We start from the raw sequence: 23895 nt of genomic DNA, 5'->3' as shown, positions 1-23895 counted from the left end.
GCAAGTAAACAATATGATCACAGTGAAAATCCCAGTCCATTTTGGATAAGGGACTTTGGCTAGGGGGTGGATAGGGAGGAGTGTGTGTGTGTTTTGCATTGGCAAATAGGATTTCTCTTATCTGCTGATTTTTTTTAAAAGATTGTTTTATAAACAACATAGCATTTAATTTATAGATATGTATACACACACACACACACATCTTAAGAAGCTGCTGAGTAAAATTCTGGACTCTGTTCTTAAAAGAAAAGTGGCATTTCTCCCTTACAAACCACTCTCTGTTATGAATGACCAGAGATTGTTAGGGAGCAGGCTTTGATGCATTTGCTGCATGAAGGTCAAGTACTAAGATCATTATAATTCTGCCCCCTTTTGTGCATGTAGCACAATGAGCTCTTTGATATGGCACGGCCACATTCTCAGGATGAAGGACAGTCACGTGTTTGAGGCATTAAGAGCGTGATCTACTCTTTCTTTAGTTCCCTGTTTTAAGTGGCTGTTGAGGGTAAAGTTGAAGGGGGAAGCTGATTCATGAATGGCTTTTCTCTACCTCTGTACGATTTTATTTATTTTTTTCTTTTCCTTCACAGAAGTCAATTTGATTGTGACCTCTTAAAAGGAAATATTAAGTGTCATGGCTCTGAGAACCAGTTGCCTAGAGCAGTCCACAGATAGCCTTCAATCTGGCTCAGTTACTCCAGTCTGGCTCAATTACTCCCAGTTTTTATCACATACTTACTGGTGGAGTTTTGATTGCCTCCAAGTGTTCAGGCTTGTGGCTTCTTTATATTCCACTGGGAACTGGTCCTTTTGCTAAGGAGGCTGTGGGAGGGGTGACGTGGACCCGGGACCTAGTCTACCTTGGTTCAATACATGGCTCCACTTGTGAGCTGATTGGTCTTGGGGGGATTATTTAACTCTTCTGCTCATTTTTCTTATCTGTAAAATGGGTTAATAGTACAACTTCAGGCATGAAAAAAAAATTGCCTGGCACAAAGAAAGCACTTGGTAAACATTAACTGCTAATGTTACATGTATATATGTAAATTTATTTAGAGATGCAGTTCAGACATTGAGTAAGAAAAGGAAGGTAAGGATGGGGTTTCTTTCTAGGTGACAAGAGGATATTATCTTGAGCAGTTCAAGTATTCAGAGATAAGACTGAGCTGGGGCTGAAGGCAGTATCACTGGAGAGGTTCAGGGATGACTTCTCTCCTGGCCTCATAGTCTTATGAAGGGAGCAGCTTATGCTTTGACTTCTGGGCATTCCTTTTTGCCCAGTTCGGTGCATTTGCTAATGATTTGAGCTATATAGTCATCCCTCAGAATCTACAGGGGATTGGTTCTAGAACCCCTGGGAATTCCAAGATCCAAAGTTCCCCAAATCTGTGGAAACTCAAGCCCCTCATATAAAATGGTATATTTGCATATAACCATGGCACATCAGGTCAGGAAGATCCCCTGGAGAAGGAAATGGCAACCCATTCCAGTACTCTTGCTTGGAAAATCCCATGGACAGAGGAGCCTGGTAGGCTACAGTCCATGGGGTTACAAAGAGTTGGACACGACTGAGCAACTTCACTTTCTTTCTTTGACTTATGGCACATCCTTACATATGCTTTAAATCATCTCTAGATTACTTATAATACCCAATACAATGTAAATGCTATATAAATAGTTGTGAATACAATGGAAACACTGTATAAATAGATGCTGGTGTGTGGCAAATTGAAGTTTTGCTTTTTGGAATTTACTGTAATTTTTTTCCCCAAATATTTTTGATCTAGGTTGGTTGAATCTGTAGATGCAGAACATACAGATAGAAAGGGCCTACTATAATTCCTAGAGTAATCGAAACCAGGTTGTACATTTGGACTTTTTCTCCTTCTACTTTGGTTTCTCTTTAGAAAAAAACCCCAGCTCTGATGGAAACTAGACCATTAAAAGTTCTGCATGTATAGGATTTGTTTCAGAGTAATTGGGGGAGGGCAGCAGGGCTATTGAGTGGGTTGGGGATAGATATAATCTCTATATATTTAGATATAATAAGATTGCTCAAGAGGCTGGATGATGAGTAGGTAGGGGTTTTTATTATAACATTCTTTTTACTTTTGCATGTATTTGAAACTCTCCATAAGAGGTTTTTAAAACAATTGAGCAAAAAATGCAAGTTGCATAACAATATCGACAGTGTGATACCATTCATATTAAGTTCTAGATCTGCAAAGAATATTATGTATTATTTGTGCATGTATACTTATATAATAAAAATTTAAACATTTGTAAAAAGTAATAAATACTAAGTTTAGGATAATGGTTACTTCCAAGGAGGGTGGAAAAGAAGGAAAATGACCAAGGGGATGCATGGTGTTTCATCTGTATCTGTAATGTTTTACTTATTTTTTTAAAAAGTTACTTGAAGCTAATATGGGGCTTCCCAGGTGGTGCTAGTGGTAAAGAACCTGCCTCCCAGTGCAGGAAATGCAAGAGACACAGGTTTGATCCCTAGATCTGGAAGATCCCCTGGAAAAGGAAATGGCAACCCACTCCAGTATTTTTGTCTGGAGAATCCCATGGACAGAGGGGCCTGGCAGGCTATGGTCCATAGCATCTCAAAGAGTCAGACATGACTGAAGTGACTGAGCATGCACATGGCAAAATATTAAGATTTGTTAAAGTTGAGCAGTGGATACATGGGTATTTGTTATATTGTGTAGCCTTTTTTTTCTGTTGAAACTAAATCACAATAAAAAGAATAATAAAGCTATGACTCTGTATCAAGAAGTGTTTTTAGACATGTGGGGAGCCACACTGCAGGGGTTCTGAGCGGTACTTTCTTCCCTGTTAGAGGCGCATTGCCTGACACGGCAGTTCACAGCGTGGCCAGCACGCCCATCGTCCTGCAGCTGCACAGCAGGGGTGGGGGGCCCTCATGAGTCAGGAGAGATGGAGGTGAGGGGTCAGGATGAAAGGCGGTTAGCTATGACACTCTTTTCTGAAACATGCTGACTTGTTGCCTTCATGAGAAGGTTTGAGCCACGTCATGGGGGGTAAGTTAGTTATGATGACTTAAGTGTTTAGAGACAACAAAGAAAAGGGAGACTTTTTTTTAAAAAGCGTATCTTTTGTGTATAATATAATAACTGGTTCACTTGATGAGACATCTTGGAAAGAAAGCTGGTTCTCCTACTGATTGGTTGTCGGAATGGCGATCTCGTCAGCTTTTGCACACAGAGCAGTGTTAAGCTGTGTCACTCCTCGGCCTGGCAGGCTCGCCCTTAGTTCAGGGAGAAGATCAATTGTTCTGAGGCCTGGGTTCATGGCCCGCTTCCAATATGTGACTGGCATCTCTGTCCCTCCCTGCCTGCATCCAGGAAGGAAGACAGGGATGCAGTGATCCCTGTGCCCAGGTTCCAGTCCGCGTGTGACTTCCTGTATTTGTAGATCGTGCTTTGAGTTCTGTTTTCTAAATTTTCAGAAGTGTCATTATTTGTGTGCTTATATTCACCCCCACCCCACCCCTCCATCCGTACGGCATTTTACGCTGTGTGGGACAGCAGGGTATACGAGCAGTCTTCCTCAAATGCAGTCCCAGGAGACCCCTGGGGTCCTCAGAGCAGCTGCAGGGCCCTGAGTGAAGGTGAAGTCAGGGTTGTGGGAAGGGCCGCTGGGTCTTCTAGACTCCACTTGATCCAGAGTTTTGCCACTTTTATTTGCTCTTTGAATCAAGGTTTGCCTAACATTTCATTTGCTTGGAAAGGATTCTTCTGCTGAACATAAGATATGAAAACCACTGGTGTAGAGAAAAGGGCAAATCTCGGCGTCAGAGCCTGGAAACCCAGGTATGTGCCCTGGCAAGCCTTTAATCAGCAGCGGGGGGCTCTGCATGTCACTTCAGTTCTCTGCACGCTGGTGCTCCTGTCTCTTGAGATGAGGGGTTCAGGTGAGGAACAATCTGGAAGTCCCTTACAGCTCTGACATTTCAGGTCATTCTATTTGGGACTCCATTCAGGTGATGAAGAAAAGGAAAAGAGTGCTGTGACTCCCAGCCTCTTCCCGCCACCCCCATCTGGAAGACCAGAGGCCCCGTTAGCAAGTCCCCTGTTTGGAAGTTTGGGTTAACTTGTGAATTCTTTTCTGATAGGAATGTGTGGTTAAGATGAGAGGCAAGAGGAGCCAGCACAGTGATGTGCATTGCTGATGTTAAAGATGATTTACTGGTTTAGATTAGAGGTCTGGACTCTTTAGGAAAAGTGAATGGTAATTACTCTCAGCTTTAAAGTTATTCCAAATTGACAGCAGGAAAAAGGCCAGAAATGTTCACCTTATCTTGGTTAACTGGTCTGGGGTGTTCTTCTAGAATTCATTCCCTTTGCTGGGTCCACACTATCTAGATGGCCTTAGGTGTGGGTGAGAAGGCTATGCTCCCTCTGACATGTAGGCTGAGACAGGAGACCTTTCACATGAATGGGCCAAGAGGAACCGTCATTGGGATCCATCCTTTCTCATTGCAGAGGCCTGGAGCCCTGGCATCACTTAGCTCTACTGGCCTGAAGATAGGGGGTCCTCCTTCAGACCTCTCACAGGCACCTCACTGAGGCCCAGAACCTGCTGCTTTTCCCGTGCAAAGCATCATGTCTTCACCAGGACCCATCTGGGGAAGGAATGAGGAACTCCATTGGTGTCTACACTACTATGTGCTAGCTTTTTGACTTTTTGGAGAAGCTTTCATATATATAACGTGTATGGAGTTGTAAATAATAGTTAATGCTCAGCTTGTCGATCAAAACTGCATTGGACTGAAATGTGAGAAAGCCAGATGAGACTGTCTTATTTCTTACTGTACTACACAGAAAGCATTCCCTGAGACAAAATCCTGCTGAAGCTTGGCTGCAACAACCCTCAGTGACAGCAATGACAGGGGCCCTTCAGAAAGGGGCAAGTGGACCTGACCCTGTTGTAGGCAGGTTTAGGTTTCTTCCCAGGTTGATTAATATTCCCTCCCCCTCTCCCCCCATCCAGCTACTGCAATTACTTCAGTTCAGTTCAGTCACTCAGTTGCATCCGACTCTTTGCGACCCCATGAATCGCAGCACGCCAGGCCTCCCTGTCCATCACCAACTCCCGAAGTATACTCAAACTCATGTCCATCGAGTCGGTGATGCCATCCAGCCATCTCATCCTCTGTCGTTCCCTTCTCCTCCTGCCCCCAATCCCTCCCAGCATCAGGGTCTTTTCCAATGAGTCAACTCTTTGCATGAGGTGGCCAAAGTACTGGAGTTTCAGCCTCAGCATCAGTCCTTCCAGTGAACACCCAGGACTGATCTCCTTTAGGATGGACTGGTTGGATCTCCGTGCAGTCCAAGGGACTCTCAAGAATCTTTTCCAACACCACAGTTCAAAACCATCAATTCTTCAGCGCTCAGCTTTCTTCACAGTCCAACTCTCACATCCATACATGACCACTGGAAAAACCATAGCCTTGATTAAACAGACCTTTTTTGGCAAAGTAATGTCTCTGCTTTTTAATATGCTCTCTAGGTTGGTCATAACTTTCCTTCCAAGCAGTAAGCAATTACTTAGGCACCTTTAAAAATTTTTAATTTGAATGAAGTCTGGACTAACTTTCCCTGAAAAGTACAGTGAATTTTAAGAGGACAGAACTTGGATGATCAATATGTTGTGGTCTCTGTCCTATAGCATTGATCTTTACCATAGATTTTAGTTTCTAAATATTGATGGAACACCATACTACATGCATCAAACTGTGTCAGTCATTCTGAGATACAGGAAACATAGAAAACTTACTGGTTGTGTCTCACGTTAACTACTTGAAGAGACAGCAGCACACAGAAGATCATACACCTGTGAAGCAGTTTGAAACAGAGTTCAAAACTGCAAAGCACCCACTGGTTGTGCTTTTAAATGTGGAGTACCTTCTTCCAGATGCAGGTGCAAGCAGTGATCTGAATCAGGTGGAGCCGGCCTAGTTGTAGGCAGTGAGCTTGAAGCTGGAATTTGAAGGAAGGATGGAGGAGGCGAGGCAGGGCTCCTGGAGAGGTTTGTGGAAGGAAGCAAGCTGATTGTTTTCATTGTAGGTGGAAGGTAGAGATGATGCTGCATGTTAGTAAGAAAGGTGGAGGCTTTGAAAACACGTGCACAACTGCTCAAAGGCTTTGCTGTGCCGCAGGAAGCATTAAGGTCATCTTTGGCAGGAGAGTAATTGGGGAAGCAATACATACAGGCTGAACTGAAACAGAGATACCCTCTGCCCCACCCCAAGCTGGCCATGTGCTTCCCCATGTAGGCCTCATGTGTTAGGTCACCAAGTGCTTTAGAAACAATACACTATACTTAAGCACATATTTGGCCACCTCATGCGAAGAGCTGACTCATTGGAAAAGACTCAGATGCTGGGAGGGATTGGGGGCAGGAGGAGAAGGGGACAACAGAGGATGAGATGGCTGGATGGCATCACTGACTCGATGGACGTGAGTTTGAGTGAACTCTGGGAGTTGGTGATGGACAGGGAGGCCTGGCGTGCTGCGATTCATGGGGTCGCAAAGAGTCGGACGGGACAACAATATGCTTCATCAGTTTCATGTGGATATAGTTCCATTTATCCTGATGTTTAATTTTTTTTTCTATCCTTTTCAGCTGTGTAAACTTTTTGGCATCCATTATGTAGCATGTTTAAGATATTTAATCATTTTGAGTTTTTGATCCTTCACAATTTCATGTGTACAACTAGTAGATATGCAATTGTTTATTAATCATCCATCTCATGAATGCCTTCCAGACTTCCTTTCTACTTACTGCTTTGAATGATTTTACTCTTTTATGTGGAGTTTTTCTATGAAGTTGATGGATCTCATTCATTCATAAGTTCATTCAACAAATACCTATTTGGCCCTACTATGTGCTGGGCACTGTTCTAGGTATTGAGCTCCCAGTTACTACTGATTAGAAACAAAACTTAGAATTTCAGTGTGGTACAGTGGTTTTAATTAATGTTGTTTCCTTTTTGATGCCTTTGAATTTAAACTATTGATTTATTTTAATATATTTCACCATAAATAGCAAAAAAACCAAACATACGAACACTATTAAAACATTTCTGAAAATGCTTTCAACGGCAATCAGTTTTGGGAAATTTGCCACATTAAATGTTGTTGAGTTGGTCTACTTCTCCCGGCTAAGGCCATAAAGAACCAGAACCTCCACGAATCCACTAAGGAATCTGGTCACCACTGGGTTAGTTGATCCCTGAAGTCCTTTCCCATTCTAAAATTCTGTCTTAACTTCTTTGTGCCGTTTTCTCCTGCATTAACAGGATAGTAGTAACATTTAACTTATCAACTAGACAGGAGTTGTGATGACTACTTGGTACAGATGTAAAGGATAATTCCGCCTCATCCATTTTTGGGTCTTTTCCTCCTATTGGTGGCCTGGTTGCCCCCATAGTAGCAGGGTGGGACCTGAGGACTGGGGAGTGCAGAAGCAGCCTTGGAAGCATGAGGATGTGGGGGCATGCTCAGGTGTGCTGTGTGGGGGGCGTCTAGAGCGGTCCCTGAACAGACAGAACAGATAGCACCCTACAGCCCAAATCCCTCTTGTGCTTTGCCTGTAAAGGATAAACTTTTCATTGTACCTGGAATACAGATGCCATTCCTTGTATTAAGGTCTGTCTATGCAAGTAGGACAACTGGAAGAGCATCCTGCATACTTACTTACGGTCTACGTTCTGCATGGAATTTGGGAAGAAGAATGCAAGAATATATAAAGCTTGAAATATAAAGCCTTAATAAATCAAACTTTGAGAGCAGTACAACTCAATAAAGAAAAATACAGGTCATTGATGTTTTAAGAAATACATTTAAGAGGGCTTATAAACAAGAGCCTCTGTTTGTTATAAATTCAACATCAATTTGGGTGAAACACCAGGATAGCATGCAAGATGTTCCCATTCACATAAACAAAAACTATAGAAAATAAGTAGCAAAATCTACAAAGTTTGTGTCTGGAAAGGCCAAGTACGTGATTGTTTTCTGCTGCTTCACTTTTCTAATCTTGTTAGTTTTTTTAGAGTATACACATATGACTTAGGTAATCTGAGAAAAGTTGAAGACAAAAAGGCTCAACAACTTGTAGCCAATTCAACGCTAGGAAATAACAAAGATTTGAAAAATTAGAGTTATTTGCATATGGCAGGAGTTACACTCTTAAGTTACTTTACTCCTTTCACGGAGACTAGAATTTGAACTCTGAACTTGCCTTGTTTTGGACAGTTGCTGTAACAGTCAGTGGAAGGATTGTCTGATTCCTCCCTGAGTGGCGGGCAGTCTAGCTACTGGCCCCAAGACTCATTCATTCTTTAGTCTTCACTGTTGTTGCAGCTTGTTTTTAGTCCTCTGCATACAGACGGAGTTCATTTTTGAGACTCTAGAACATAGTGTGTATTTCACAGGATTTGATAAGTGCATCTAAACTTCCTAGCTAAAGAATTTCTGTGTTCTCCACTTCCTAACCTGGAGATTGACTCATAAAATGTTAAATAGGCTTCCAGCCTCTTTGATTCCCCGCCTTTGGTAATCTCTGCGAAAGCTTTACCGAATGAGGAATTTTATTTTGCCTCATTTTTTTTTTGTATGTAGTGCTGTTCCACAGAGGATGGTTTTATTTTTTGTTGAGGCTCGTAATTTTACTGTGTAAACAACCAGTAACTTCTTTACCCCGGGCCAGCTTGGTGTTTTCAGACTTGGTCTGTGTTAAACTGTCTGAAGACAGAAAGGATGAGAAAGGGGCAAGGGGAAGGGAAGGCTTAGAGAGGCCCTCCAAGGACCCTAGCTCACTGGTTTTGACCACTGAGGTCACCTAAGAACTAGCACTCATCCTCCCAAGGACCTAAAAATTATGCTTAGTGGAGATGAAAGCATGAGATTGCCAGGTGCTGAAAAATGAGCAAACCTCAAAAGAAACCCATGGCTCCTCTGTTTCATTTTGTGTCTATATTTGTTTTCCTGGTTATGGATTGAAAGGACTGCTCAGGAGCAGTGCAGCAATTTCTTCTCATGGCTCAGCTTTCCTTCCTGACTAAACTGTAGGGGAAGAGGGTACATCCAGTGTGTTCGCTTTGCTTTGCCCCATCTCACCCTGTGGCTCTGGGACCCAACCGATGAAAAGCGTGTGATCCAGAGCTGAGCTGCTGAGTTACGGCATGCGGCAGGGCAATAACACCTGACTTCAGTGTGGACTGCAGCTGTGATTGCCCTTCAGGGAATCTCTAAGTGGAAATAACTTCTAGGGGTCTCACTGGACGAATAGTGGGAAGTTGCAGAGTGCGTATTCTGAGACATACCCTTCCTTAGACGGTCATTATTTTCCCAAGGTGGAAGGACAGCCTTGTGGCCACTGTAGCCAGTAGAGTCTGCCTAGCCATGTCCTCTGCTGGGAGAGGCTTGCATGTGACCCCAGGGCCAGGACCGTGCCAGCCCCTACCCGTAAGCCCTGGGCCTTGTTCACTGTCACCCACTTCCATGCATAGTGTTTGGACTTGAGCCAGACTCCTGGAGTTCTATCCTGGACCCTCCGCACACAGCATGCGGTCTTGGGCAGATTTCCTGAGTGCTCAGTGCTCTCATATCCCTGAGGGGATAATATTGTTAAAACAGTGCTTAGTACATAATAAACACTCAGTAAACGTTACCTCGGAGAAGGCAATGGCACCCCACTCCAGTACTCTTGCCTGGAAAATCCCATGGACGGAGGAGCCTGTTAGGCTGCAATCCATGGGGTCGCTAAGAGTCGGACACGACTGAGCGACTTCACTTTCACTTTTCACTTTCCTGCATTGGAGAAGGAAATGGCAACCCACTCCAGTGTTCTTGCCTGGAGAATCCCAGGAACGGGGAGCCTGGTGGGCTGCCATCTGTGGGGTTGCACAGAGTCGGACACGACTGAAGTGACTCAGCAGCAGCAGCATGACTTATGCTATGCTATGCTATGCTAAGTCACTTCAGTCGTGTCTGACTCTGTGCGACCCCATAGACGGAAGCCCACCAGGCTCCCCCGTCCCTGGGATTCTCCAGGCAAGAGTACTGGAGTGGGGTGCCATTGCCTTCTCCAAGTATGACTTATGGTTATGGTTTATTGTTTATTATCGGTTGCTGGTATCTTCCCTGACTTCTGCCCCTGGCAGTGCCAATACTGCTGTTACCAAGGCCACCAGTGATGCTTCTTTGTTGCCAAAGCTCATGGACAGTGTTCACCACCTCCTCTCTCTGCGCCTTTGAGCAGTGCCTGCTGTGTCTTCTGGAAGTACTGCATTCTCGAAGTCATGATCACCACGGCCCCTCTTGTCTGGTGGCTCCTCTCCATTTGGGTCCTCATCTCTACCTGACCTCACATTTGCGTGACTTCAAGGAGAACATCTCAGATTCTCCTCCCTTTTTTTTTCTGTAGGTAAATACATCGGCCCTGCTGACTTTCACTGCTTGGTTGCTCATCCTCCAGGTCTTAGGTCTTTCGTGACTTCCCAATCTAAATCTTAGGTCCGTCCAACCCACCCTGTTACTTTCTCTTGTGGTACTCTTGTTTTCCTTCAGGGCACTTTTCACAACTTGTAATTATGTATGTATTTGTTTGTTTTAATTATTATCTATCCCTTATCTCCCCCTCACTGCACGGAATTGTAAAATCCATGAATGAGACCAGGGCTGTCTTGTTCACTGGTGTTTGTACACCTGGTGCTCGAAAGGATCTCCGTAAATACCTGTTCAAATGTGTATGCATGAGGCCCCTCTACTTCTTCCTCCACTGCTCCAGCCCTGACAGTCTCCGTGAGGGGAGAGGGAGAGGCTGCCCCTTGGTCGTCATTCCTTCCTGCCCCTGCCACCCTGGATCCACCCTCTGTGTCAGGGAAGGTCTTATTTCTCTTTTACCTCCAGCCACAGTCATCTTGAAGTGATGGCATCCTCAAAGTTAACAATCAGAGGACTCACGTCAGCTTTAGGTGCTAGATCTGGGGAAGTGATCAGGATGGAATGGCCTAGGGGATTTGCTCAATTCCTGAAGCAAAAGGAAATTGAGACTTGATGTAGGACATTTATTCCTAAGGACAAAACATTAGTAAGCTAAAAATCACTTTCCAAAAGAGCTATTAGTCCATTAAACATATATTGTGATTTCAAGGGTTTTTTCCCCCCTTTTTAAATTAGGGGAAAATTAAATTGCTAAGTCTTGTCCAACACTTGTGACCTCATGGACTGTAAATTAAGGTGGTTGCAGTTTCATGGAAAGAGTGCAGAGCCCTGTGTGAGGAGTTGTGTGGGAGACACCAGAGACGTTGGTAGTCCAGGCCCAGTGGCCTTGCCTTCTAGCAGAGGTGTTGATGCCCCGATAACCCGTTCAGAGCCAAGACTTTATAGCTTTATTTATGAAGTGCCAGGAATGGACTCAATAGCATATTAAGAAGAGTTTAAAAGATGTTGCAAGGGACAATTTAAACTCTGAAATAACTCTTTTCATCCCACAGGGGTTTGGAGAGTAACTGCTTAGTATTTATCAGTGAAATAGATGTGAGATATCAGTTACTAAGTAATCTTTCCTCTGAGTAAATCACCCATCTTATCTTCTTCTCCTGGAGATGACTGTTTTCAGTAGTCAATGACTACAACCCATAGTACCAACTTAACTTGAAATATTCAAGACTCTTTCCCCAGCATGTTCTTACATATAGATGAAATTAGACAGCACACTTAAACATTTGCAATGCTGCTCTGTTTATTAGATCTCCATAGATGCAATTTTCAATATCCAGCCTTTAGACATGAAAAATTGAGACTGTCATGTGGTATCTTAATGCAATAAAGTTTCTATTCTTGTATAGCATTCAGTATTTAGAATATTGCAATAGCTTTGTGACAGATTTCTTCGTTTACTCATTTCCTGATTTTTGAAAATTCATTTTAGGGATGGATAGCTGACCACTGTTTGGTTCCATGGGAATACAGAGTTTTCTGTTAATACTCTTAGTGGATGCTATACCATGATGTCCACATGGGAGATTGTTGGTTTCTTATTGGATAGGATTTTATTTTTTGGATTTGATGCTCTGGGCTTGAGTGGAGACTGATGATGTCACTGTGTCTGCCTTACTTTCTGCTCATTTCATGTTGCTCCAGAGTCAGAAGAGCAAGCCTGTGTCCAAGCTAGAACATTATGGTGTGTTGTAGATATTCTTTGCTCACTGGCTGTTGATGTTATTTCTGATAGTTTTGTGAAAATCATTGCTAAGGTATGGCCCTGCATAATTGCCATGATCAGTAGAAATAGCTTTATATATTGTGTTATTGTAAAATTAATTCCTAGAAGCTAAGACCATATGTCTCTCAGCCATAATTTGTATGATTCATTTTTATGTCTGAAACCACAAAAATGTTCTTTCTCTTGAGATCCAGGTGGATCCAAACCAATAAGTGTTGAGAGCCTCACCATAAATACAGCCTCATCATTCGCAAATGTGCTGGGTCCCTGTCCTTAGTGGCCTCCAAATCAGAACTACTGAAACTTGCGACGAGGCCATGAGAATCAGTGCTTGCCCTGCCAGCCTTGTGCCATTGAAGGGTGGCAGTGTCCCACACATACAGTCATTCGTTGAAAAACACTTGGGAATTGTCTGATGACACATGCATCAAGGTGGATGGGAAACAGGTGCAGAAATACCTTTCTTGCTAAGTGTTTCTATTGCACTGTCTAACTGATGTGATTAGAAACCTCTCATTGTTCAGTCGCTCAGTCATGTCCGACTCTTTACAACCCCATGGACTGCAGTGTGGCTTCCCTGTCCTTTACCATCTCCCAGAACTTGTTCAAACTCATGTCCATTGAATCCGTGATGCCATCCAACCATCTCATTCTCTGTTGTCCCCTTCTCCTCTTGCCTTCAATCTTTCCCAGCATCAAGGTCTTTTCCAATGAGTCAGCTCTTTGCAGCCAAAGTATTGGAGCTTCAGTTTCAACATCAGTCCTTATAATGAATATTCAGGATTGACTTCCTTTAGGATGGATTGGTTGGATCTCCTTGCAGTCCAAGGGACTCTGAAAAAAGGCATCAATTCTTTAGTGTTCAGCCATCCTTATGGTCCAACTCTCACATCCATACGTGACTACTGGAAAAACCATAGCTTTGACTAGATGGACCTTTGTCGGCAGAGTAATGTCTGTGCTTTTTCATATGCTATCTAGGTTTGTCATAGCTTTTCTTCCAAGGAGCAAGCATCTTTTAATTTCATGGCTGCAGTCACCATCTGCAGTGATTTTGGAGCCCCCAAAAATAAAGTCTGACACTGTTTCCACTGTTTCCCCATCTATTTGCCATAAAGTGATGGGACCGGATGCCATGATCTTTGTTTTCTGAATGTTGAGCTTTAAGCCAACTTTTTCACTCTCCTCTTTCACTTTCATCAAGAGGCTTTTTATAGTTCCTCTTCACTTTCTGCCATAAGGGTGGTGTCATCTGCATATCTGAGGTTACTGATATTTCTCCCGGCATCTTGATTCCAGCTTGTGTTTCTTCCAGTCCATCGTTTCTCATGATGTACTCTGCATATGAGTTAAATAAGCAGGGTGACAATATACAGCCTTGACATACTCCTTTTCCTATTTGGAACCAGTCTGTTGTTCCATGTCCAGTTCTAACTGTTGCTTCCTGGCCTGCATACAGATTTCTCAAGAGGCAGGTCAGGTGGTCTGGTATTCCCATCTCTTTGAGAATTTTACTGTTATTAATAAGTGTAATTTTGTAATCAATGATATTTTGTTATCAATCAAATATATGCAGAAGTTGAGAGTGAATGTGTGTGTGTGTGCAGAAGGATTAGTAAGATTAATTCTTAAAAATAGAATTTCTGGGTGTATCAGGTAGGATTCAGTTCAGTTCAGTTCAGTCACTCAGTCGTGTCCGACTCTTTGCGACCCCATGAATCGCAGGTAGGATTAAGTTTGGCTATATATGACAAAAAGCCCAAAATTAATAGTGAACTATTTTCACGTAAGAGAAGTGATCAATTCTTCTAAGTCAAAGGTAATATACATTTTTAACATCAATAGATACTGGTTTTTTTTTAAGTCTGTACCTATTTAATACTTTTGCAAATCAATTTAAATGTTTATTTTCCTCAGTTTTAAAAAAGTCATGAATCTTAATTAAAAATAAAATGTTCTTTACTACTGTGTTATAGTAGTTTGAGTTGTATACTTCACCTGAAGCATGAGTATGATTTCTAGTAAAATGAATAATATCCACATTTTGAATTTCTAAGTGTTTCTGAAGTTTACCACAGATGACTTAAATTTACGTAAATCTGATATTTTATTTACTGTGACTTTAAATGCAAGAGAAAGATTTCCTTGGAGATGGAGAACCCGAGAAAAGAGTGTCTACCTCTGTAATGCTGGACTTCCTGCGTTGCGTTACAGACACTAACCTTATTCAGCATGGATTACTTCAATAGAAAAAATGAGGGGGGAATTCATTTATCCTGTCAAGAAAGGTGTGTTAAGAGTCTTCTGTGTGTCAGGATAGAACAAGGGATGTAGTTGTGCCTTCTTTTGCTCTTTAACTCTTCCCAGTTTTTCTTCTGTTAAGAACTTATATATAACTTCTTCCTATTTTAATATGTCTTTCCCCCCAGGAAATATTTTAATAATTATCACCAAACATAATGTCACATAAAAGAGAGCTGTCAGGAAGAAGGACAGAAAAGCTGTAAGACTTAAAATGTCCAAGTCGTATCTAAATTTCAAACCTTTATTTTTTCTATTTTTCAACCTCCTATATAGATTTAAAGAGACAAAATAAAACCTATTTGCTATAGTAAGAATACCTTACTGTAGCTTAAATTGGTGTTTTTAAAATGATGGCTTTTGCCAAATTCTTTTGGCAGCTACTCTAGACTCAAAAGCACTGAAAATTGATTACTTGAAAGTTGTTGCTAATAGTTCCTTACTGTAGAGCCATTGCTACAGCCCAGGCTGAGGTCCCTTTATAATGTAAGTGTCTGTGTGGGGACCTGCTGCCCAAGTAGAGTGAATTGACTCTAATTTACCCCTGGATGTCTGCATTCTTTCCACATATGTCCACAAATAGCATCGGAGCAAATTAATGTAATTTTCTGATTGATGTAAAGAGAACCGAAGAAAGCTTGTTGTGTTTGGTGGCCAAAATACCACACAGTGTGAGTGGAATAAAACTGCTAGCCCATTTTATAGCACTCTAATTGATAATTATTTCTCACAGGGCACATTATTTGGCTGTGTGGCAACAACCTAGCCTCATTCCAGAGTCTCTGAACGTGTAGGTACATGTGAACACTATAGTAAATATACACCTCATTTTGCCAAGAATGGAAGTAGGTTATCCAGGAGGAAAGGGGAGGGAAAAGAAAATACCAATTTCCTATGTACCAGAACATATCTGACTTGAATCAGTAGTTAGAAACTGAAGAGCATGAAGTCATGTAAGGTTTTTATATTTCATAGTAGAGGTTCCTGGTTCATAGTTAATAAGCTAGAAAATTAACTCTCTTTTGGAAACTTGGAGTGTTTAAATGTGTGTGTGTTTGCTCTTGGTTCACAGGAACCGCCTAGTCTGTCTTCCTTTCTGCAGGTCTGAAGCTGCTAAATACTGTCCGAAGAATGAAGCAAATGTATGTAGAAGAGCTTGCAAAGAAGGAGGAGGGAATCTCAGGCTTCTGCCTACGTGACAGGTGCACCGACAGTCACTGTGGCGAGATAAAGACCATGAAAGTATTTCCATCAGGGTGAGACTTGGGGTAGCTCATAGGCAAGTCAGAAGGACTAGGGAGAGCCTCTTCCCTCTGAGAATGGCCCAGGGCTCCCTGATGGAGATCTGGCCACTGCAGAAACTCAACAGATGTTACCTAGAGGACATAATGTGGTCTGTTCTCTTGTTCAGTGGAGGAGCAAGGCAAAAGCGACAGACCCAAGTTGCTGCTCACTGCTCTTCATGAGCAAACCGCAGAGTTGAGCAGCCCCTGACAAAGATGGTGACCCATGCAGACGAAACACTGCACAGTGGCCACAGGAGGGGCTTTTCCTTCTCCCCTGCCCCTCCCCCTCTATTCATGATTTGATCTCATAAAGCCTTATGGGTCCTCAGCAGAGCCAGATCAGAACCTTCAAAATGCATTTTCCTCCATCCCATTATCTGTGTTTCTTCTCGTTTATGTAGGAGTAGAGAAGAAAGTTAGCTAGAGATGAATTGCCCAGTTTTATCTGATATAGTTAAGGAGATGTCAGCAGTTCATAAACTAAAGTAGCAGACTGTCAGGAACTGGGAGGATCTGAGATGACTCTGCTGGACATGAGACTCCTGGGTCAAAGGCAAAGCATTTATTACTGGTTGCCCAGCAAGCAGCATGAGCAGCCACATATTTTCCATTGCTCCATCCTTGCTCCCAAATCCCATGGGAATGAGTGACACAGATGAGTCCAGGTTGATGCATGTACATGCAGCGGGTTTGGTGAATGGAAGAGGAATCCTGAGTTTGGGGATCCTAGATGTTTGGTAATGAGCAATCAGCACATCTGTCCTTTGCTCTGGAGTGCAATGGCATCACTGTTTTTCAAGGCTGTTCACTATGCAAATATAGACATCTTTGAATGATAGTCTAGAACTAAGGGTTTGTACTTTGTTTGCAAGACCTGCAGAGACCCCCTGGAGAATTGTCTCCCAACTTGGATCGTTAACCTTATGAGAAGCTTAATGTGATTTCCTCTTCTGTCCACAAAATAGCATCAGGACTTGGCTATCTTTTTTACTTGGGGAGACCCTAGGTCACGGCAGTTTGGAAGAACCTGATGAACATGTTGCTGGAGAAACTGGGAATATAGGGTGATATTATCCCACATAATGCCTCAGAGTCTGAAGTGTGCTACATGAAGCTACCTTTGAACCTAAGAATGGCTCAGCAATATCTGTTCTTGTGTGTGTTTCCTCCCTTGTCTTGACCTAAAGGGATTGGTTTCAGTGGACCCTGTATGTATGATGATTTCTTAAGTCTTAGGGAAAGACCTAGGGCCTGGTTGTGCTATGAGGTCACATTTCGTATTAGCAAATGAACAACCTAAGGGGAAAGAATTGGAAAGTCCAGAAAGTCCAGGTGATGAGATCCAGGAAGTTGGGGGAGAGAATATGAGGGCCAGACCTGCCAAATGAGACTCAGCCAAGGAGGTAGTTGTAAAGCCAGGGGTCCTGCTTCCTCAGGCGTGGCTTTGGAATCACCGGCAGCAAGTGTGTGGGAACCAGGGAGCCCTGGAGCACTGTGACGCCTGCTGGGTGAGGTGTGGTCTCACCTCCAACTCTCCACCACACGTGTAGTGTCTCTTATGTCCCATAGACTCTTAGTCTCTTGTATGACTGTCCTTGCCAATTAATATCATCCCTCCTGCCCTTTGGGTGATAGATTAGTATCACCACTGACGCTAGTTGCTTCCAGTTTCTTAAGTGCTTTCAAGCTTACCTAGCAGTGTACGTGAGGAGATGACAGCCTAGTACGTGTTAGTATTAAAACACTGCATTTGTGTCATGGTTTTCATAGAAACTGATTTATCCCATGCACATTCAACCTGCTTCATTCATCATAATTTGAGGGGTAGTGCTAATGGTTAGCTTGCACATTTGAGAACATCCTAGATTATAAATTAAAATGCACTTGTATACAAATGGCTCAATCAGTATTTTCTTCAGGAGAAAAAATGGAATGAATGCCTAGTTCTTCAGCACATGGAAATGTCATCTCCTATCTTTATTTAATCATTCATGTGGACTTTCAAGCTGGCTGGTGCTCATCTGTGTGTGTAATTGGCACCCAGGAGTGTCCGGGAATAAATGGTTGATTCACTCGGTATTTAGCAACATCATCGTATTGGTCATCAGCCACTTTTGCATCCTGTGATTTTAAACAAGAAGAAATCTTGCAAAACCAGTACTGTGAAATGCTGGTCTTGCAGTTGAGGTTCTCAGGTAGAGGGAGCAGTTCCTCAGGAGACTCCTTGCTAGCCGAATTTCACTCGGGTGTGGAGTGGATAGAGGGGGTGCAGGCCCGAGTCATTTTGTGGAGTTGACTGCTGTACTCTATTCCCGTAAAGAAAAAGTCCATCCGTGGTTGTGTTTGCAGTAGCCAGCAGGGATACTCTGTTATGTGGCATTCGCTTCCTTTTTCTGCTTTCACCAGTAACACCTTGATTTTTGATGACTATTAGAATAATTAACACTGACACTTGGAAGGGAGCCTGCTTCCAGATGCATACACACATGTCTGTTTTATAAATACCAGCCCCAACTTTTTCCTGCCCTAGCTGAAAAAATGTGCCTCCACCCCTCCCAGTCTTTCCAGGGTGTGGGCCCATGTGTAGCTATGTGACTGTGCCCACACATTGGCATATATTTCAGAGCTACCAAAAAGAAATTCATTGCTCTTGAAATAACAAGACAGAAAAGAACCATTTTTTTCTGAACTAGACCATCTGAAGAGCTGGAAACAGTCAGTGTTTGTATGTGTGATGCTACAGCCAGTGAATTCCACGTGAAGAGAAGGATTGTACCCTGGGAAGAGAAAGGCAGTTTTCCTGGATCTCAGATGTCAAACTCTCAAGCTGTTGAATTCACCCACTCATCACCTCTGCATCCACCCTCTTAGTGTGCTTGCATTGTCAGTGATTTCTGTTTCTGCAGATTTTGATGCCAGAAGACAAATAATAAAATAGCATGCATATGAAGCCTTAAAGCAGTTTTCTACCAGAGTTTTTGATTGAGGCTAAACAGAAGCAACCCGATCATGCTGTCAGCTGGCAGGCAAAAGACATCATGTTTTAAAATTCACATAGTTTGAAAGCAAGCTAATCATTTCTGGCTCAATAATAAACTAATTACATATTTTAAATAGTATAGAGTTGAGTCCCTGTTTCAGATTAAGCCTTGTAATAGCAAGGTCCCGGGTAAAGCTGACATTTGCCTGATGTCTCTGGCTTCAGGACCTTAGAATGGTGCCAGCTCTTGGGGGCCGGGATAGGCCTGCCCGGGACAACCAGGTAAACTGGCTTGAATCGGTCACAGGTGATAGCACAGAGGAAGGCCTGGGCACTCAAAAGGTTATGGCAGTGATCCAATTTGTTCATTGCCTAAAAGTAGTGATCCCAGGTCAAGGCAGAACACATCCATAGTGTTCCTTTTGGGGAGTGTCTGAGAAAAAAGGATCATTTCTAAAAATGATCCAGTTCCAACAACACTTGCTTTATGGTTAGTGATTTTTTTCCACCTTTTCCTCTCCTTTCATAGTCCTAGGAACCATGTACAGAAACTTAGAGCTGAAAACATTTAATTCGGTGACACGGGTTAGTGTAGTCTTGCAAGCTCCTTGGTCACTTGGAATGGTGCCTCTGTCCTTAGTCAGCTCGGGGCCTGGAGAGGGGCGCACGGCGAAGTGGTTAGAGCTCTGCTGTAGGAGTTAGCCTTGGGCTTGATTTCTGGCCCCACTGCCTGTAAACAGTTACTGTTCTGCACCCATCTCCTCCTGACAGACTTTCCATGAAAATAAAGTGAGATTGGGTTTGTGAAGCACAGAGTCTTGGCTTGGGCAGGCACTAATACAGTAAGTTCCTTCAGACTGCAGGTGAGGTAGACTCTATTTTGGATTTCTCGTGTTATCCCTGTGTTTGCTTGGGGGAGATTTAGAACTAGGCATGTTGTCTCTGGTTTCAAGGATGCCTCTGAGTGCTGAGCCAATCAACTGCATTACCAAGTAATAGGGGCTCCATAACACCCCAAGATGGGTAGAGACGGGTAGGGATCTACACCCTGGCTGGACCTGAGACCATTCTCCCAAGCCCTTGCTCCCCCGAATAGCCTATGTACCATCCTTCTGCCCATCTCTATAATATTATTACAGAGAACCTTAAGCCTGCTTACTAGACTATGTCATCTTGTTTTGGGAAATTTGGTTGTATAATTGAAGTTTATATTCAAGGCTGAGACTTGTTGACTTTAGAAAAACCTTAATGCTATTTCACATTTTGCAATGGAAGTTTCCTTCCATTTTTCATATTGAGGATCATTTATTGGTCTCATGTTTTTATAACATTTCATTTTAACATAAAATTCAGGCCTTGTTTTGTGGCTGCTGTCCCCTTCCCACTAATTCAGTGATGAGAGGAATATTTTTGAGCACTTGCTATGTGGCACTGCCGTGCTAGGCAGTAAAGCTGTAATAAAACATGGCATCCGGTTGTAAAGGGTTCAGTAAGTGTTAGGGGAGACAGACACCTATTCCCCAAGTTGTAAAGCAAGGCAGACTGAAGCTGAATGGATGGACGGATGGTAGATCTTATCCATCCTCTGTGCTCCATGCACTTCACTTCACCTTTTCAGTTGTCATGGTAATCCAGACACTGGGACTAACGGTGTTTCTGGGTGGTATTACTGCAACACCTAGAGGCCAGGAGATCTGAGTTTGTCTCCACTTGGCTGCCACCTCCTAGCTGATTGAATTCAGCTATGCCTTGTATCTCTTTGGTCTTCAGTTTCTTTCACTGTAAAGTTAAGGTTGCTTGTTATTAGATGCGTTTCGCAGCCCTCCGTTTTCCACAGTATTACCTTTTACTGAACTTCCTGCCCTGATGATCACTTACATAATGCCGTGAAAGTGATTAAACTCCACTGTATTCCTGAATTCTGGATGTGTATTTCCAATGCCCTTTTATTCTCTCCATTTCCACCCACAATACATTTTCAAACTGAAAAAACTTGCAGCTTTATTTTTTTAATCTTAAGTGAAAATTTTGTTAATAACAAAGCTATTTCTGTTCTACTTCGTTCTACTTTGCAGAGTCAGTTTCAGGAATGTTCTTTTATGTCATGGTTTTTAACCCTTTGAAGCATCGACTTTGCGTGGCTTGTCCTGCACGGTCTTAAAGTGTGTGTTAGTTGCTCCGTCACGTCCAACTCTTTGTGACCCCATGGACTGCATCTTGCCAGGCTCCTCTATCCATGGGATTCTCCAGGCAAGAATTGTGGAGTGAGTTGCCATCCCCTTCTCCAGGGGATCTTCCCGACTCAGGGATTGAACCTGGGTCTCTTGTATTGAAGGTGAATTCTTTACCATCTGAGCCACCAGGGAGGAGAAGTTAAGTAGCATGTGTTTGCCGAGCCCCTTGTGGAAAGGGGAAGGGATTCAGTCACATCAGGAAGAAACCTGGAGCCAGGAGGGCAGGGGTGGCCAAATGCTGCAGCTTTAACCTACTTTCTGGAGACTGTCTTTCCGTTGACTGCATGCATTCGTTGCTGCTTCCTTGGGGGTGGGGAGGAGGACGTGGGGCTGGACGTGGTTTGGGGATGGGGAGGCTGCTGAGGGGTGGGTGTGGGCAGAGGGTGCAAGGCTGCCAGGGTTCTCTGTGTGCCGGAAGTGCAGGTTTGGCCGGGAGGAATGGAATGTTCCCTCTTGCCCTCCAAGAGCAGAAACAGCTGTGGAAGGGCTTGAAAAAAAATCGCTAAATGAAAAAAAAAATTAATATGAAAATAAAACCCACACTGGAAAACCCAACAAAACTGTCTGTAATAGCGTAGTAGCTCTTTAAGAGAAATTTCTTCCCATCTAGGATTTCTTGTTCAGTTGAGGGGAAGAGCAAATTGTCTGCCAAGCCTTTCCTTTCCCAAGAAAGCTTCATGTGTCTCATTTGTCTTGGGTAAGAAATGGGTTCGTTTTACTGATCACCAGGTTGTTGTTATTTTATTCCTCCAAACGAGGGACCAGAACCTGTGTTTACTGCGTGAAAACTTGAAACAAATGTTAGTTTTCCAAGGAGATCTCTATGGGTAGAGGATTGTCAGCAGATTTAATGGAAATATTGTTTCTACCTGGAAATTTAATCCTTCAGACAAATTCCCAGCAATATTTATTTTAGAACATTATCTTTTAAAAATAAGTCCTTTAATGGCTTAAACTTTTAGTGTTTTAGACACATGTAAGAGTGGAACTAGCCTGGAACTTGTCTCACACATCAGGGTTGATTATGCAATCCTTTGTGTGAATATTTTTCTTCTGTGTCTGAAAGGCTGTTCTAGTTGGTATTCCATAGAATCAGAAATAATGGCTCTGAATTCAAGTCTGTTTTATGTTGTCATACTTTGTGAACTTGCTTTCGAACAAATTAGTCCCAAAGTCGATAAAATGTAGTAGAAGAAGGCAAGCCAGCTAAGTGTCTCCTGTCTAATAAGCAGGCCCAGCCCTCACCCTTCCCCCTCAGATGGTAGCACTACTTGGCCCTTTGCAGTATCCACTCCCCACCTCCCTCCGTCCAGGGTCTTTGCACCAAGTGCAGCGACGTAGTCTTTCCTGCAGTCGAGGAAGGAGAGAAACTGTGTGGTTGTTATTAACGTTCTTGAGATGATCTGCTTAAAATCATGTGCTTTGGATCTCAAGAGAGTTCATTAAGTAATACTTTGCTGTATTCTTAACAATGGATGCTAATAAGTATCTCAGGATTGGGGTACGGCCTTTTCAGTGGTTATTTTTATGCAGTCTATCTTTGGCATTTCATTTGAAGGACAGTCTCTTATAAAAGGGATTATGTGAGGTTACATTGCTAATTCAGGGAGAGCGCTGAGAATTATAAGGATCAATTACAGTCCCAGCCCATCCCTTCTGTGGCCTGTATCAGTTCCTACCTTTGGGAAAGTCCTCTTGCCCCTTTTCTGTCCATGCTTATCCATGCCTGGTGGAGAAGTGGCACAGGGCAGGATGGATGGCCGTCCACAAGGCAGTGCAAGGTCAAGGACCTTCCCTCTCAACTCCTCCCTCCACCTTATTATTATTATTATTATTATTTTTTTTTTTTTAGGAAAAAAGCTATCTGGACTCCAGTGATCTGATAGATTGCTCTAACTCTCCGTTTTACTCTCTGCATATAAACCCAACATTAATCTGTGAGCCTGATTCTCATCCTTATCTTCTAAATGGTGGAAACTTGGACTTAAAGAACATCTGCTGTGCTGTGTCATCAGACCTGGGGAGACTGAGAATCTTTAGCTTAGAGTCTCAGCCAGCAGAAACGTAAGGGGGAAATTCCAGGGCATCTCAGCTCTGAGCTGATAATCTGGGGAGCTTTCAAACTGTGCCTCCCTGAGCCTTACTCACACCAGTCTCTACGACTGAGTGCTTAAAGCCTCCAAAGGTGATTGGAAGAGGCAGCCAGGGTGGAGAACTGATACCTAAGAGAAGTCAGGGCATCATCCAGAGGACTGCCTCTGAAAGAGCCTATCATCAAAAGTCAAAGCCAGCATCTCTCCCGAAGCTGTCTCTGCGCTGTTCTGCTGTGGCGCACAGTTCACTGGGTCTCCACTGGGTTTTTCACATGACCTTTGTCAACTGTTCAGCAGTTACATATTTTAGAATTCAGGTCTTTGGCAGTCCCATTCTGAACTATCAGTGACAAGTCAAAGCAAGGGGACCTACTTGAAATGCTGGTCCTGTGTGCTGCGTAGATGAGCACTGGATTTAAAAGCAGTCCTTTATAGATCATCCCCACTGAAATCTCTCACGAGGACCAGGGCACTGCCTGCAGTCTGCTTGGTGGGCATCAGTGGGTCTGGCTTGGAAGTTGACAGCCATAACTCATTTTGAGATAACCAAAAAAAGGGAGTGACTGAGAAAGGTAGAGGCCTTTAAGAGTTAAATTACACAACTCCCTTTTTATTTTTAAAGTCAGTGGATTCCTTGTTGCCCTTGCTGAGAAAGATAAATTGATACCACATGTTGCTTCCAGACAAAACCCTCTCTGTGTTCCAGGGGAAGCACATGCAGCTGGTGTCTGGGTTAG

At 43.1% G+C, this 23895-nt stretch overlaps 1 protein-coding gene across 1 annotated transcript in view; it reads left to right on the top strand.

Moving 5' to 3' along the window:
- FOXO3 (forkhead box O3) overlaps positions 1-23895 on the top strand; it is a 116469-nt gene that overhangs the window by 66472 nt on the left and 26102 nt on the right. The window lies entirely within an intron of this gene.

This window comes from Bos javanicus, chromosome 9, assembly GCF_032452875.1.
Source record: "Bos javanicus breed banteng chromosome 9, ARS-OSU_banteng_1.0, whole genome shotgun sequence".
Classification (NCBI taxonomy): Eukaryota; Metazoa; Chordata; class Mammalia; order Artiodactyla; family Bovidae; genus Bos; species Bos javanicus.
This window is presented reverse-complemented; position numbering and strand designations above follow the sequence as displayed.